Raw genomic sequence first — 14,764 nt, forward strand, 5'->3', positions numbered from 1 at the left:
TGTCGGCAGTCGGCAGGCAGTCCGTCCATCCATAATTGTATTATTATTATAATATATACCACCTAACTGTGGTATTTTTTTTTCTTTCTTTATACCGTCGTCATAGTGTCATACTAGTTGTTACGAGTATACTACTATCTCTTTATCAACCAGTGTACAGTGCGGTAGTTCACGGCTGTGGCTACCTCTGTGTCGGCAGTCGGCAGGCAGTCCGTCCATCCATAATTGTATTATTATTATAATATATACCACCTAACCGTGGGTTTTTTTTCATTCTTTATACCGTCGTCATAGTGTCATACTAGTTGTTACGAGTATACTACTATCTCTTTATCAACCAGTGTACAGTGCGGTAGTTCACGGCTGTGGCTACCTCTGTGTCGGCAGTCGGCAGGCAGTCCGTCCATCCATAATTGTATTATTATTATAATATATACCACCTAACCGTGGTTTTTTTTTCATTCTTTATACCGTCGTCATAGTGTCATACTAGTTGTTACGAGTATACTACTATCTCTTTATCAACCAGTGTACAGTGCGGTAGTTCACGGCTGTGGCTACCTCTGTGTCGGCAGTCGGCAGGCAGTCCGTCCATCCATAATTGTATTATTATTATAATATATACCACCTAACCGTGGTTTTTTTTTCATTCTTTATACCGTCGTCATAGTGTCATACTAGTTGTTACGAGTATACTACTATCTCTTTATCAACCAGTGTACAGTGCGGTAGTTCACGGCTGTGGCTACCTCTGTGTCGGAACTCGGCAGGCAGTCCGTCCATCCATAATTGTATTATATACCACCTAACCGTGGTTTTTTTATACCACCTAACCGTGGCAGTCCGTCCATAATTGTATACTAGTATCCAATCCATCCATCTCCATTGTTTACCTGAGGTGCCTTTTAGTTCTGCCTATAAAATATGGAGAACAAAAAAGTTGAGGTTCCAAAATTAGGGAAAGATCAAGATCCACTTCCACCTCGTGCTGAAGCTGCTGCCACTAGTCATGGCCGAGACGATGAAATGCCAGCAACGTCGTCTGCCAAGGCCGATGCCCAATGTCATAGTACAGAGCATGTCAAATCCAAAACACCAAATATCAGAAAAAAAAGGACTCCAAAACCTAAAATAAAATTGTCGGAGGAGAAGCGTAAACTTGCCAATATGCCATTTACCACACGGAGTGGCAAGGAACGGCTGAGGCCCTGGCCTATGTTCATGGCTAGTGGTTCAGCTTCACATGAGGATGGAAGCACTCAGCCTCTCGCTAGAAAAATGAAAAGACTCAAGCTGGCAAAAGCAGCACAGCAAAGAACTGTGCATTCTTCGAAATCCCAAATCCGAATTCCGAGCCCACCCGCTGGCGGTGATGCAGGGCAGTCTGGAGCGACTGCTGATGCTGACATCTGGTCCGGACTGAAGGACCTGACAACCATTACGGACATGTCGTCTACTGTCACTGCATATGATTCTCTCACCATTGATAGAATGGTGGAGGATTATATGAGTGACCGCATCCAAGTAGGCACGTCACACAGTCCGTACTTATACTGGCAGGAAAAAGAGGCAATTTGGAGGCCCTTGCACAAACTGGCTTTATTCTACCTAAGTTGCCCTCCCACAAGTGTGTACTCCGAAAGAGTGTTTAGTGCCGCCGCTCACCTTGTCAGCAATCGGCGTACGAGGTTACATCCAGAAAATGTGGAGAAGATGATGTTCATTAAAATGAATTATAATCAATTCCTCCGCGGAGACATTGACCAGCAGCAATTGCCTCCACAAAGTACACAGGGAGCTGACATGGTGGATTCCAGTGGGGACGAATTGATAATCTGTGAGGAGGGGGATGTACACGGTGATATATCGGAGGATGATGATGAGGTGGACATCTTGCCTCTGTAGAGCCAGTTTGTGCAAGGAGAGATTAATTGCTTCTTTTTTGGTGGGGGTCCAAACCAACCCGTCATTTCAGTCACAGTCGTGTGGCAGACCCTGTCACTGAAATGATGGGTTGGTTAAAGTGTGCATGTCCTGTTTTGTTTATACAACATAAGGGTGGGTGGGAAGGGCCCAAGGACAATTCCATCTTGCACCTCTTTTTTCTTTTATTTTTCTTTGCGTCATGTGCTGTTTGGGGAGGGTTTTTTGGAAGGGACATCCTGCGTGACACTGCAGTGCCACTCCTAGATGGGCCCGGTGTTTGTGTCGGCCACTAGGGTCGCTTATCTTTCTCACACAGTCAGCTACCTCATTGCGCCTCTTTTTTTCTTTGCGTCATGTGCTGTTTGGGGAGGGTTTTTTGGAAGGGACATCCTGCGTGACACTGCAGTGCCACTCCTAGATGGGCCCGGTGTTTGTGTCGGCCACTAGGGTCGCTTATCTTTCTCACACAGTCAGCTACCTCATTGCGCCTCTTTTTTTCTTTGCGTCATGTGCTGTTTGGGGAGGGTTTTTTGGAAGGGACATCCTGCGTGACACTGCAGTGCCACTCCTAGATGGGCCAGGTGTTTGTGTCGGCCACTAGGGTCGCTAATCTTACTCACACAGCTACCTCATTGCGCCTCTTTTTTTCTTTGCGTCATGTGCTGTTTGGGGAGGGTTTTTTGGAAGGGACATCCTGCGTGACACTGCAGTGCCACTCCTAGATGGGCCCGGTGTTTGTGTCGGCCACTAGGGTCGCTTATCTTTCTCACACAGTCAGCTACCTCATTGCGCCTCTTTTTTTCTTTGCGTCATGTGCTGTTTGGGGAGGGTTTTTTGGAAGGGACATCCTGCGTGACACTGCAGTGCCACTCCTAGATGGGCCCGGTGTTTGTGTCGGCCACTAGTGTCGCTAATCTTACTCACACAGCTACCTCATTGCGCCTCTTTTTTTCTTTGCGTCATGTGCTGTTTGGGGAGGGTTTTTTGGAAGGGACATCCTGCGTGACACTGCAGTGCCACTCCTAGATGGGCCCGGTGTTTGTGTCGGCCACTAGGGTCGCTGAGCTTAGTCATCCAGCGACCTCGGTGCAAATTTTAGGACTAAAAATAATATTGTGAGGTGTAAGGTGTTCAGAATAGACTGAAAATGAGTGTTAATTATGGTTATTGAGGTTAATAATACTATGGGATCAAAATGACCCCCAAATTCAATGTTTTAAGATGTTTTTTAGGGTTTTTTGAAAAAACCACCCGAATCCAAAACACACCCGAATCCGACAAAAAAAATTCGGTGAGGTTTTGCCAAAACGCGGTCGAACCCAAAACACGGCCGCGGAACCGAACCCAAAACCAAAACACAAAACCCGAAAAATTTCAGGCGCTCATCTCTACTTATAACCATATGAGATATTCTAAGTGCCGCTATCATTATTATTATTATTATTATTACTGTGATATATGTTATATTTTCATTATTTTAACATCTGAAAAGACTTACTGTCTTATTTAATATTTTTATTTAATAGTTTTAAACTGTTAATTTGGTGTGGTAAGACAACCTATCTGTTCTGTATACACTACCTACATGTTCTATTCTGTTTGTATGTCCCAATAAACTACATTTACTGTATATTTAATTAAGTCAAATTAGGAACCTCTTAGGGAAATGTTAGAGTAAACAGTTGCAGGCACACTATCGAGGCAAAGAGTTGCCATATTTACTGGCAGCACAGACATCCTTTTCTTCCCCCCAAAAAACCTCCACCTATCTTCTCCAGCAACTCACTGTATGGAGAGCAGCACATAATATATATTTGCTATCCGTCACCACCCGGACCTGGCTGCTGATGCTGCTGGGATATGTGCCCTGGTTAACAGGTAAGCCTGTGCTCAGTTCTCAAAACCAAATATAAATTTCTGTGTTGTTGGTACGGTGCGGAGATCAAGAATCTAGGCTTCTAACTAAAATGGTTAAAATGGTTCCCTCTCTCAGATTGGCATGACCTGATGTCTTTACCACAAAATATAAGCATAGGCACAATACTCTTAGCCAGTAATTACAGTGTCTCTAAACAGTGCTGCTATCTGTTCCCCAAAGTAGTGAGACACATCTTTATTAGCCTGTACAGGTGCAAGCACTAATTAGCCTCTTCTCGGGCTAAAGAACTGTAAATGGAATTAATGGATGGAGCCCACACTCACTCTCCATCCATAACCCCAGTAATCCTTAACCAGATTTTACTAAAGCCTAAAAGTCTTACCAAATCTGTTTTGTAATCACCAACATTTTTATGAGGTTTTAAAACATATAGGTCAGAACCTTGGGACAAATATATCTCCCATGTACACCCTCAACAGTGCTTTTATCACAGAACTAATACCTTATTGGGCGGTATAAAATGTTCTTGACTCCTTGGCCGATATTTACTAATATTCGTGTTTGAGTCGGTTTGTGTAGTGTTTTAACTCGTTTTGTATCGGGTGCATTTTCATGCAACTTTTTGAAACTATATACGCAAAGTTACGAAGCAGTTGACTTTATGGTTTTCGTGTTTTCCGATGTCGATGCCAGTCATTTTTTTTTGCACATTTACGGCCGTCATTGTCATTTGCGTACGTGTTTTTGTTGGTTTATTTTCTAAGTTAAACGCGGCAGGGTTTTTTTAAACCCCGGCCGCATTTTCCCTTTTAGTTTCGTTTTTCATCCCCGTTCGTGATTGGTTGTGTTTCAGATGTAGGAGTGTCTGTGCGCAACCATATAAATACGCCCCAAACCGTCCGCACCTCGTGGGTTTAGTTAGTGGTGAGGAGGGAGGTTGTGCTGTGGAGGTAGGTGAGTTTTTGGTTTGGTGAGGAGTGTTGTTTGCGATTTCTGAGTGTAGTATTGTGTTTGAAAGTAGTCTTGTCATTCTTGTAGTCTTGTTTTTTGAGGTTTTGTCTAATTTTTTGTCCAAGTATTTTTTATTTATAGTCCCTTGTCAGTGTGTGTGTGTGTGTGTGTGTGTGTGTGTGTGTCTGTGTGTGTGTGTGTGTGTGTGTGTGTGTGATTTGTGCAGTGGTAGTAGAGGAGTGTGTTGTTTGTATTTTTTTTCTGTGCTAAGTGTTTAGACACACAATTATGTGTGACTCAGAGGTGGGTGAGGTGGAGGGTGTGAGTGAGGGGGAGGAGGTCGGTCAGGTGGAGGAGGTGAGTGTGAGTGAGGTTAGTGAGGTGGAGGAGGTGGGTGAGGTTGCTGCAGCAGCCTCAAGTGACAGTGATAGTGACAGTCAGAGAGCTCCGCAGCCACACACCACTACTAAGACTGGGCGGAATGTCAAGTTTAGTTATGCAGAAAATGTGGCATTGGTGCGGGAGCTGATGAAGTATCAGCGGCAGCTATTTGGGCCCGAGTCCGCCAAGGTGCCAACACGGAAGAAGACGGTGTTGTGGGCAAAAGTTGTTGCTGCTGTCAATAGTGAGGGGGTAGTCAAGCGGACGGAGGACACGTGCCGCAAACGGTACTATGACATAAAGCGACATGTCAAGTCCAAAATGGCCAAGTAGGTGAAGTCGGCTCGAAAAACTGGTGGTGGGCAGCCCCATATTGCAAGATATCTGGAGTATGAGGAGCCCATGCGGAGTGTAATACCTCCTGAAGTAGTCTCTGCAACCCATGTCCGGGATTCAGATAGGCCCAGGAAGAATGGGGAGCATGTGTATTTGCATTAACATTCTATGACCTTACTTTTTTTTTTTTTTTTTCAATTGTGTGTCATGTGACGTTGCATATTACTCCCATCTTCAAGTGTGTGTCAGCAAATACATTTTTTTTGGTAATGTTTTCTCCAAAAGCCAATGTAACATCTTACTTTATTGTATGTCATGTGTTTTTTTTTTCTGTATATTTTCCATGTGTAGTTTGGACTTGGTGTGTCATTGAATTGTCCAGCAATAATGTTTTCCTTTTGCACATTTTTAAGTTTTTAATTTGTACTATGTTTTATATTTAGGTTATCCATGTGCAATGTTGCAAAAACAGTGGTTGTCATGTTAGAGGCTGGAGTAGTGGAAAGTGGTTTGGAAACCACTTACATGTGTAATGTCATTAGTACTGAATGTAATATTTTTTTAGATAAACCCACTATTTGAATGTTCAGTTTGAGTCTGTATTTGTACCCTGACACAACACTGCAGTCTAATTTTTTTTTTTTGGCTTTTGTTTTTGTTTGGCTCATATAGTGGTAATGTGTGTTTGGAGTGCCACATCACAGAGCAATTTCTATATTGCATCTGTAAAATTTTTCCTTTCATTACAAAATGAAGATGTGTGTGTTTTTGGTTGTTAGTGTATGTATTTTTACTTGTGTCCTATGTCTGTGTCCTGTACATGTTTTCCTGTGTTGCACTTTCCATAGTGCATATGGCTATTGGACAATGTTTTTTGTTTTATGTAGTGGTTTTTTGGTTTACGGTCCTTATGTTTTTTTTACAAAAAAAACAAGCATTTTTTACAGAATTAATGTTTATAAGCATAATGGGTGGACGTATAAACAATAGCATGAATACATGAGTTTTTATTTTGGTTTTACAGTGTTGGAAAAAAGCAGTACTGCTCGTCCTACAGTAACTCCCATGACATCTGATGATGATGACGCTGCGGAAGCAGGTAAAGTGTCCATTGTAGTATAGGGTATGTTTGTAAAGGAATGGCCATAACAACATTTAACTTTCAATACTAGATCCATCAAAAGAAGTCTGGAGCAGCAGAAGTCGGACTTCTGTAACACACCACCAAAAAAACATGTGGCAGCAAAGAAAGCAAGGTCTGATGTCCAGGGCCAACCACAGCAGGCTACCCCGCCACGAAGATTATCGACAGTATGTTCGGTCCCCCCACTCCAAATTTTAGACACACCTCCAAGACGTGAACATCACTCCCCTCATCTTGATTGTGAGTATCAAACTGAAATAAATTTAAGAAATTTCAGATCGTAATTAAACTTTTACTTAAACGCAATAAGTCAAAACACATCAAAATCTGATATACTTACCGAAGTCAGTAAAACATGAAATGTAATCCTACAGAAATGGCCTTGTCCACATCCTGTAAATATATGTATGTCCACTTCAGCCATACAGTAGCACATTGTGTGTAAGATGCTGCAACAGAAACTCATGTTTAATTTTGGAAAATAGTAAGGTTGTTTAACAAATTTTCACATGTGTGTTTGACCTAACATTGCCAAATACATATAAAAACATTACTATGTTAGTTTTTGAAAAGCTATAAGGTAACACATTATGGATTACAATGTGTTTTTATGGTGGAGTATGTCTGATCTACAATAAAACTAATGTGTTTGCTGTCACAATGAAGTAACCAGACACATTTGCCACAAACAGGCATATGTATGTATTTAAGTTATGAGTGAAGATGTTGCTAGGCAGGATATCTGAAAGAAACAGTCAATGACATGTGTTCCATGTGTAGTGATTTGTTATAATTTATCTAACATATGGATAGCTAACGGATATTTTTTCAAAATTTCAGCTTCTACTCCTGGTAACAGCATCCCTCTGCAACAACAGCAACACAGTGAAATGGATGAGACAATCATGTTAGAAATGCAGCCATTAAGCCAAGGAATCAGCCCCCCAGCACCTGTGAGTACACCACCACAGCAAAGCACACCACCACCACAACACAGCCCAACAACACCAGTAACACAAGGCCCTGATCACGTGTTTTGGAACATTTGGGCTAGACAGCAGGCCACTAATGAAGATTGCCTGCGTAGGCAGACACAAATGTTTGCAAGCCTACCATGTCACCTCAGAAGAATAACCAGAAATATGAGTAGACAAAATGAACAAACCAGGAGAATTGGCAATACCATGGAACTCATGCGTGCAGACAATACTCTGGTCATGGCCAACTTACAGCGCATAGTGAAAGAACAGCACAGACTAATGGAAGAACAGCACAGACAACAGCAAAGCTATATGAACATTTTTCAAAACAATCAAAAGATAAATTAAACTTTATTCCGAATTGTAGACAATCAAAATGCTGCTACACGTGAACTCAATGCCACCCTCACTAACCTCAATGAAACACTCAGATCCATGCACCAACAGCAAACAAGCAGCAGTTCTGCTACGACTACTCCAAATATCACGCCAGTGTCATCACCACCAAGACGCTCCACCAGAACACGCCAAGATGACAGTGGTAAAGGCAAAGGGCAGGACAAGCAGCCACCCCAAAAAAAATAACAAATAAACCACACATTTTTAATTTCAGAGAAGTAAATCAAAATACTTAGTAAGTGTATGTCTGTCAAAATAGATATAACACTTAGATCCTTGACAATTTGTACAACATCATTAATTATAAGTGGTACAAACAACAGGAAATTTGTACGCACATTTATTCATTACCATCTTTGATTTTTTTGGGAGGAGGGAAATGTTGTTTGAGCTGCACATAGATATTAGCAGGAAGTAACCAGACCAGTTGATTTTTTTTCTAATCATTACTCTTTCTAGATTCCAATCATTCTCATATCCTGCAGACACAATAATTGGCAGCCAGGCAGAATGTCTTTAGCAGGAAGTAACCAGACCACTTGATTTTTTTTCTAATCATTACTCTTTCTAGATTCCAATCATTCTCAAATCCTGCAGCCAATACAAATTACAATGTGATTGTTAACTATTTTACATTTCTTCTATATACAACATTACAAGAATAACACAATTGAGTTGGTTAAAAAGGTTTTAATATGTTGTGATTGAATATAGATAATTCAGTACCAAAATGAATGTCATTATTTTTGGGCCATGTTTGTGTGTGTTAAAAATGAGTAATCAGTTTCTTACACATGATGCAGATACACAGAAATGTGAATTTAAAAAAAAAAACACAAAAAATGTGTATAATAATGTATATATGTGGCAAACTGTGTATTTACTTACAAATCAGCAAGTTTACTGCAGCAAACAATATGAAATAAATTATTTTGGATGAGACTAAGTTTGTGTCCCTTAAATATGATGGAGCATCACACATAGGGACACATGTATTCCTCAAGGCTAACATATTATATGTGGAGGACTGTTTAATTAGGACACAGGTTCTCAAACTCGGGCCTCAGGACCACACACAGTGCATGTTTTGCAGGTCTCCTCACAGAATCACAAGTGAAATAATTAGCTCCACCTGTGAACCTTTTAAAATGTGTCTGTGAGTAATTCATACACCTGTGCTTCTACTGGGTTACCTGCAAAACATGCACTGTGTGGGGTTCTGAGGGCCGAGTTTGAGAACCTGTGCATTAGGATGTTACACACAATCATAAAGTAAAATACCAAATAAATTACTCTGTGGATTATGTGTGCTTGTAATAAATTTTCAATCCAAGTTTATTAACACTTATCCAGACTTCATGCATACCACTCATAATCTGTTGTTTTGAGTTTTTAAATAAACACAATACACATGCTACATTTGTATAGCATAAAGCGAGGGTATGTTTGTATGTCTCAAGGAGACAGACACATTCTGAGTAACGGTTTTTAATTGAAAAATGGGGAAACATATATTTAGGCTTAGACAACAAATGAAAGAGGCAAACAAAACTTACCTTAAAAATAACGATATATGAGGTCTTGCCTAACATGCCTCCCTACATCTGTTCTCCAAGTATCACCAGATGTCTCTAATTCCTCTGCTTGCTGGCTGCTTTCTTCATCCTCCTCCTCAACATGTGGCAGATGTTGTTGCAAACACATGTTATGAAGAAAGAAGCAGCAGAACACAATTTGAGTCACCTTCAAAGGACTATACAACAAAAGGCCACCAGACTTATCCAGACACCGAAACCTAGATTTCAGCACACCAAAACATCTTTCTATCACATTCCGCGTGGACTTATGTGCATGATTGTAATTGTGTTCAGCAGGGGTATCAGGTCGGGACAATGGAGTTAGAAGCCAAGAGAAACAGCCATATCCTCCATCACCTAAAAGACAGATTTAGTAACGTGATTCATGTTAAGATACAGCAACACATAAGTAACACACTGTGGGGCAGATGTATTAACCTGGAGAAGGCATAAGGAAGTGATAAACCAGTGATATGTGCAAGGTAATAAAGGCAGCTGGCAATCTGTCCCTAAATTATAATTTATATATTGGAGCTGATTGGCTGGTGCCTTTATCACCTTGCACATATCACTGGTTTATTACTTCCTTATGCCTTCTCCAGGTTAATACATCTGCCCCTGTAATTGGACAAAGTATACGCAGGCCTACACATATCAAATTACATACCCAGCAGCCACCCATCTGGCATTTGTCCGCCCTCAAACTTATCAAAGAGGGATAACTGACTAAGGATGAAGGAGTCATGGCAGCCCCCAGGGTAACCAGCAACAACACTCATTATTTTGAGATTTGCATCACAAACCACCTGCACATCTGTGGAGTGCTCTAGATGACGATTAGTATAGATGTGCTGCCTGCCCCTAGATGGTCTCAGCTGAATGTGTGTGCAATCTATGGCTCCCATCACATTGGGCATGCCAGTCAGCTCATAGAAATGTACCCTGACGGCATGCCACTGAGACTCCTGGGTAGGGAAGCAGATTGAGGCATCGATGTGGGGCTGCAAAAAAGCCAACACCTGTGTGTATATTTGAAAGAAAAATAAACATGAGATTTTAGGACAGAACTGGCCACCGAGAAATTTAAAAAAAACAAAAAACAGAGGAGGTAGTTAGGTATACATCACCTGTGTTAATATTCTTAAAAATGAGGGCTGTGAGATTCCTATGACATCCCCAGACACAGCCTGAAAGCTCCCAGTAGCCATAAAGTGCAACACAGCCAGGAGTTTGTGCAGGCCTGAGATAGAGCGAGAGCGTGCTGTCTCAGGGTCTAGGCCCAGTTTGACAAGGTCATACAGATGGAAAATGTTGTTACGATTTAGACGGAACATCTGTATGACCGTATCATCGGACAATGCGTTCAAGTTTAAACTCCACCTAAAAAAATGAGGCCTGCGCAGCCTCCGTGGAACCTGTACAACCTGCTGACCATGTTCAGTTTCCTGGCCCTGGTTACTTACAGGCTGATGTCTGAGTCTTATGAATCCCACAGCACACAAAATATCACTGGCCCACAGTCCTGCTGCCATTTCTGAGTGTAGGTGGATTGAAATGGGCCTAAGATCCTTTTATAGGCATCCTAATTCAGGTGTGAGTGATTTGTAAGTTGCAACACATGTAAACACGCCTGAAAAAAGCAGGTCTATTTTTTTGCCGCTTTTTTTAACAAATCGCAAAAAAATACGACCGCGATTGAGCACTCAGGGACTAACACCCGAATACGAATGAATAGTGAATATCCGTGTTGTATGAAATAACAGCCGCGTTTGACAGATGGTCTATTCATTCGTATTTTTGAACTTTGCCATTAAAACCAAACACTGCTGAGATTTGTGCTTAGTGATTCCCGTGTTGGGACTTAGAAAAAAAAACACAAATCGGACAAACTCGATTTTTTAGCAAATATTGGCCCTTGAATCTATTTCGGAGATGTGGTTATTCCCATGGTACCCACTTTCACAATTGGTGGAGTTGATCTGTTATTGCTACTTTCTGGCAACAAGTATTACTCATCTCTAAAACACTGGTTGGTCCAGACATTTTTGCAGATTTTCGTCAGACTGTTTTTAGGTTGGGAGGGAGATCTTTAGCGCTCGCTGTACCATCCCCAACTCCCCTGTGTTCTGTCACTGAGTCACACCCCCCCTGTTCTGTCACTGTGTCAAACCACCAGTGTTCTGTCACTGTGTCAACCCCGTGTTCTGTCACTGTATCACCCCCCATGTTCTGTCACTGTGTCACCCCCCTTGTTCTGTCACTGTGTCACCCCCACAATGTCCTGTCACTGTGTCACCCCCACCGTGTTCTGTCACTGTGTCACACATTTTCCCAGGGGCCATAAGACACTGGATAATTTGCTTGCTGCGCAATGATTATCCCAAATAAAATGTTAATGTGTAAAAGGGGACTTTACCTTCCGTACTGTGTAAAAGGGGCTCTACCTGCCATAATATGTTAAATGGGGCTCTACCTTCCATACTGTGTAAAAAGGGGACTCTACCTTCCATACTGTGTAAAAGGGAGCTCTACCTGCTGTAATATGTAAAATGGAGCTCTACCTGCCGTAATCTGTAAAAGGCGACTCTACCTGGTGTAATATGTGACAGGGGCTCTACCTGGCATAATATGTGTTAAAGGGGCTCTACCTGGTGCAATGTGTGTAAGTGGCGCTACTGTGTGGCGTAATTTGAATAATGGAGACTATTGTGCAGCCTAATATGAATCTGTATTATTTTTTGGCCATGCCCCTTCCACATGAAGTCACGTCCCAATATTTTTGGGATGTGGGTGGAGCTGCTATTTTGTGTGCGGCCCTTGAATACTGACAGGAAAGTGTCAAGTGGCCCCTCAGCTGAAATAATTGCCCACCTCTACTCTAGATTGTAAGTTCTCATGAGCAGTTTCCTCTATTTCAGGTTTCAGGTCTACACATCCTTCATTAACCTGTTTACACTTGTTCTGTTTTGTATGATTCTTTTTTATGATTTGGCACTCTAATTGTCTGGCAATGATGATGACAGTCATCTAGAAGACCATGACAAAGTGTATCATTACTATCAAGCAGAAAAAAACTTATTGGAGCTAGAGGACAAAAATAAAGTGTCAAAACAAATATGTTAACATATGTTAAATATGTTAGAAATATGTTACCTTATTTCATTGGGACTCACAAGACTATGATTGGAGTATCTGGGCACACCCCTGGACTCCATTTCCCTTAATCCAATGGAATCCTTAATAATAATCCCCCACACTGTGAGAGACTCCCTGTGGGTTTTCATATATATATATATATATATATATATATATATATATATATATATATATATATATATATATATATATATATATATATATATATATATATATATATAACAATTCCTGAGTGCGCTAAAGTTCTTGTATAGATTGAATGGAAGTCCTTCCAAATGGATATATCTTATACTGTAGAAGATGGGGTTTTCTGGATTCCTGCAGTGGATAACCCCTCACCAAAAAGTCACCCAAACAAACAATTAGAATAAAATTATTTAATAGCAAAATTAATTAAAAAAAGCCTTATACAGAAGGTCTTATGAACTATTGTACATGAAAACAAATTATTTTATGATTCCATAAATATCCAGTAGGTGATATGGATGTACGAACTCCCTCACCTTAACAAGGTGTAAACTTGGTACAAGGGAGCGTTATCCTCAACTGGATTACTGATTTGTAGCTGATAAATCCAACGCGTTTCGTCTATTTGACTTCATCAGGGGTAGCTTGTTTGGGGACATAGAGAAACTAATTATAATTCTTGAAAAAAAAACTGATATTCTTAGGGTATAATATTAAGTGAAAAAAAGGAAATTAATGAGCACCTACCAAAAATGTTAGGATCAAAATATTACATCAATAGTTCTGCAGTAAAGATGTTTTTAAAACAACCTAAGTAAAAATAAGACTCATTGTGAGGGGTTGTGCCTTCTTTCAACTAAAAAACTGCTGTGAATAAATGGAATGAAATAAACTACCTTTATATAAAGGCAAGCTCTTCATATATAATAGGAACATGGACCTTAAAAAGTGGCTTCCCACTTTGACTCTAAAAAGAGCCTTTCCATCTTTAGTACTGGATCACCCTGCCAAAATAGAGTGAAAATGGGCCATGTACTATATGATTAGCTGAGAAAAAAAGATTTATGAGTATACTGATAACAATAAAAATAAAGATGAAAAAGGTACTCCAAAGGCACATACCTAAAACCATGTACTGATTCAGTGCAATGGAAAAAAAAAAAATATATATATATATATATATATATATATATATATAAATGTGCTTTCTGGTGCCCGGCACTCCTGATCCTTAAGCGCACTTGCCTGGGTGCCCTCCGCTCCAGATCAGATACCACTAAAACAAATGCAGCGTCACTCCAGGGCTTTGAAAAAATCTTTGTGTCTTTATTCCATCACTGTTCCAACGTTTCGGGGTCCGTAACCCCTTTGTCACACACACCTTGACAAAGGGGTTACGGACCCCGAAACGTTGGAACAGTGATGGAATAAAGACACAAAGATTTTTTCAAAGCCCTGGAGTGACGCTGCATTTGTTTTAGTGGTATATATATATATATATATATATATATATATATATATATATATATATATATATATATATATATATACGGAAGCATCTGCAAAAAAAGGGGACATAATTTGGTTTGCATAAGGTGTATCAGCTATTACAATTTTCCTCAGCAAAGAATACAGAAAATATATACATACCAAAAGGTATATCCAGAGTAAAGATAATTATTAATAAACTGGAACTTCCAAAAGGACCCACATTTGTATCTTAAAATAAAAGATAATTCAACTATTGTAACATATAAGTACAATCATTTTAAGATAATGATTTAACTGCAGCCTTTAAACACAAATGTATCAGAAAAAAGCACTCACCATAAATGATCTCCTAACTTGCAACCATGGGTGTGGAAATTTCAGAATGAAATGCCTCTCACCCTGGCTGCTATTTAAACTCCTAGTGTGATTACATCATTTCCCTTAATTAGCTGCATTTTGCATTACTGCTGACTAATAAAACTTATGTTTAAATTTACTACAACGAGGCTTAGTGGTCTGTTTGATAAACCTAGATGTCCTGTGTAAAATAGGGATAATTCTTATGCTACATTCTATT

The 14,764-nt window shown here is 40.3% G+C and overlaps 1 long non-coding RNA gene across 1 annotated transcript; it reads right to left on the reverse strand.

The window, feature by feature from the left end:
- Positions 1 to 13,091: 13,091 nt before the first annotated feature.
- LOC134935376 (uncharacterized) lies at positions 13,092 to 14,557 on the reverse strand. The gene is made up of 3 exons (XR_010180099.1): positions 14,524 to 14,557; positions 14,347 to 14,415; positions 13,092 to 13,340 (listed from the first exon to the last, which is right to left on the reverse strand). It is a non-coding gene; the product is annotated as an uncharacterized LOC134935376 (long non-coding RNA).
- Between the last annotated feature and the right edge of the window lie 207 nt (positions 14,558 to 14,764).

This window comes from Pseudophryne corroboree, chromosome 6 (genome assembly GCF_028390025.1).
Source record: "Pseudophryne corroboree isolate aPseCor3 chromosome 6, aPseCor3.hap2, whole genome shotgun sequence".
In the NCBI taxonomy this organism is placed as follows: Eukaryota; Metazoa; Chordata; class Amphibia; order Anura; family Myobatrachidae; genus Pseudophryne; species Pseudophryne corroboree.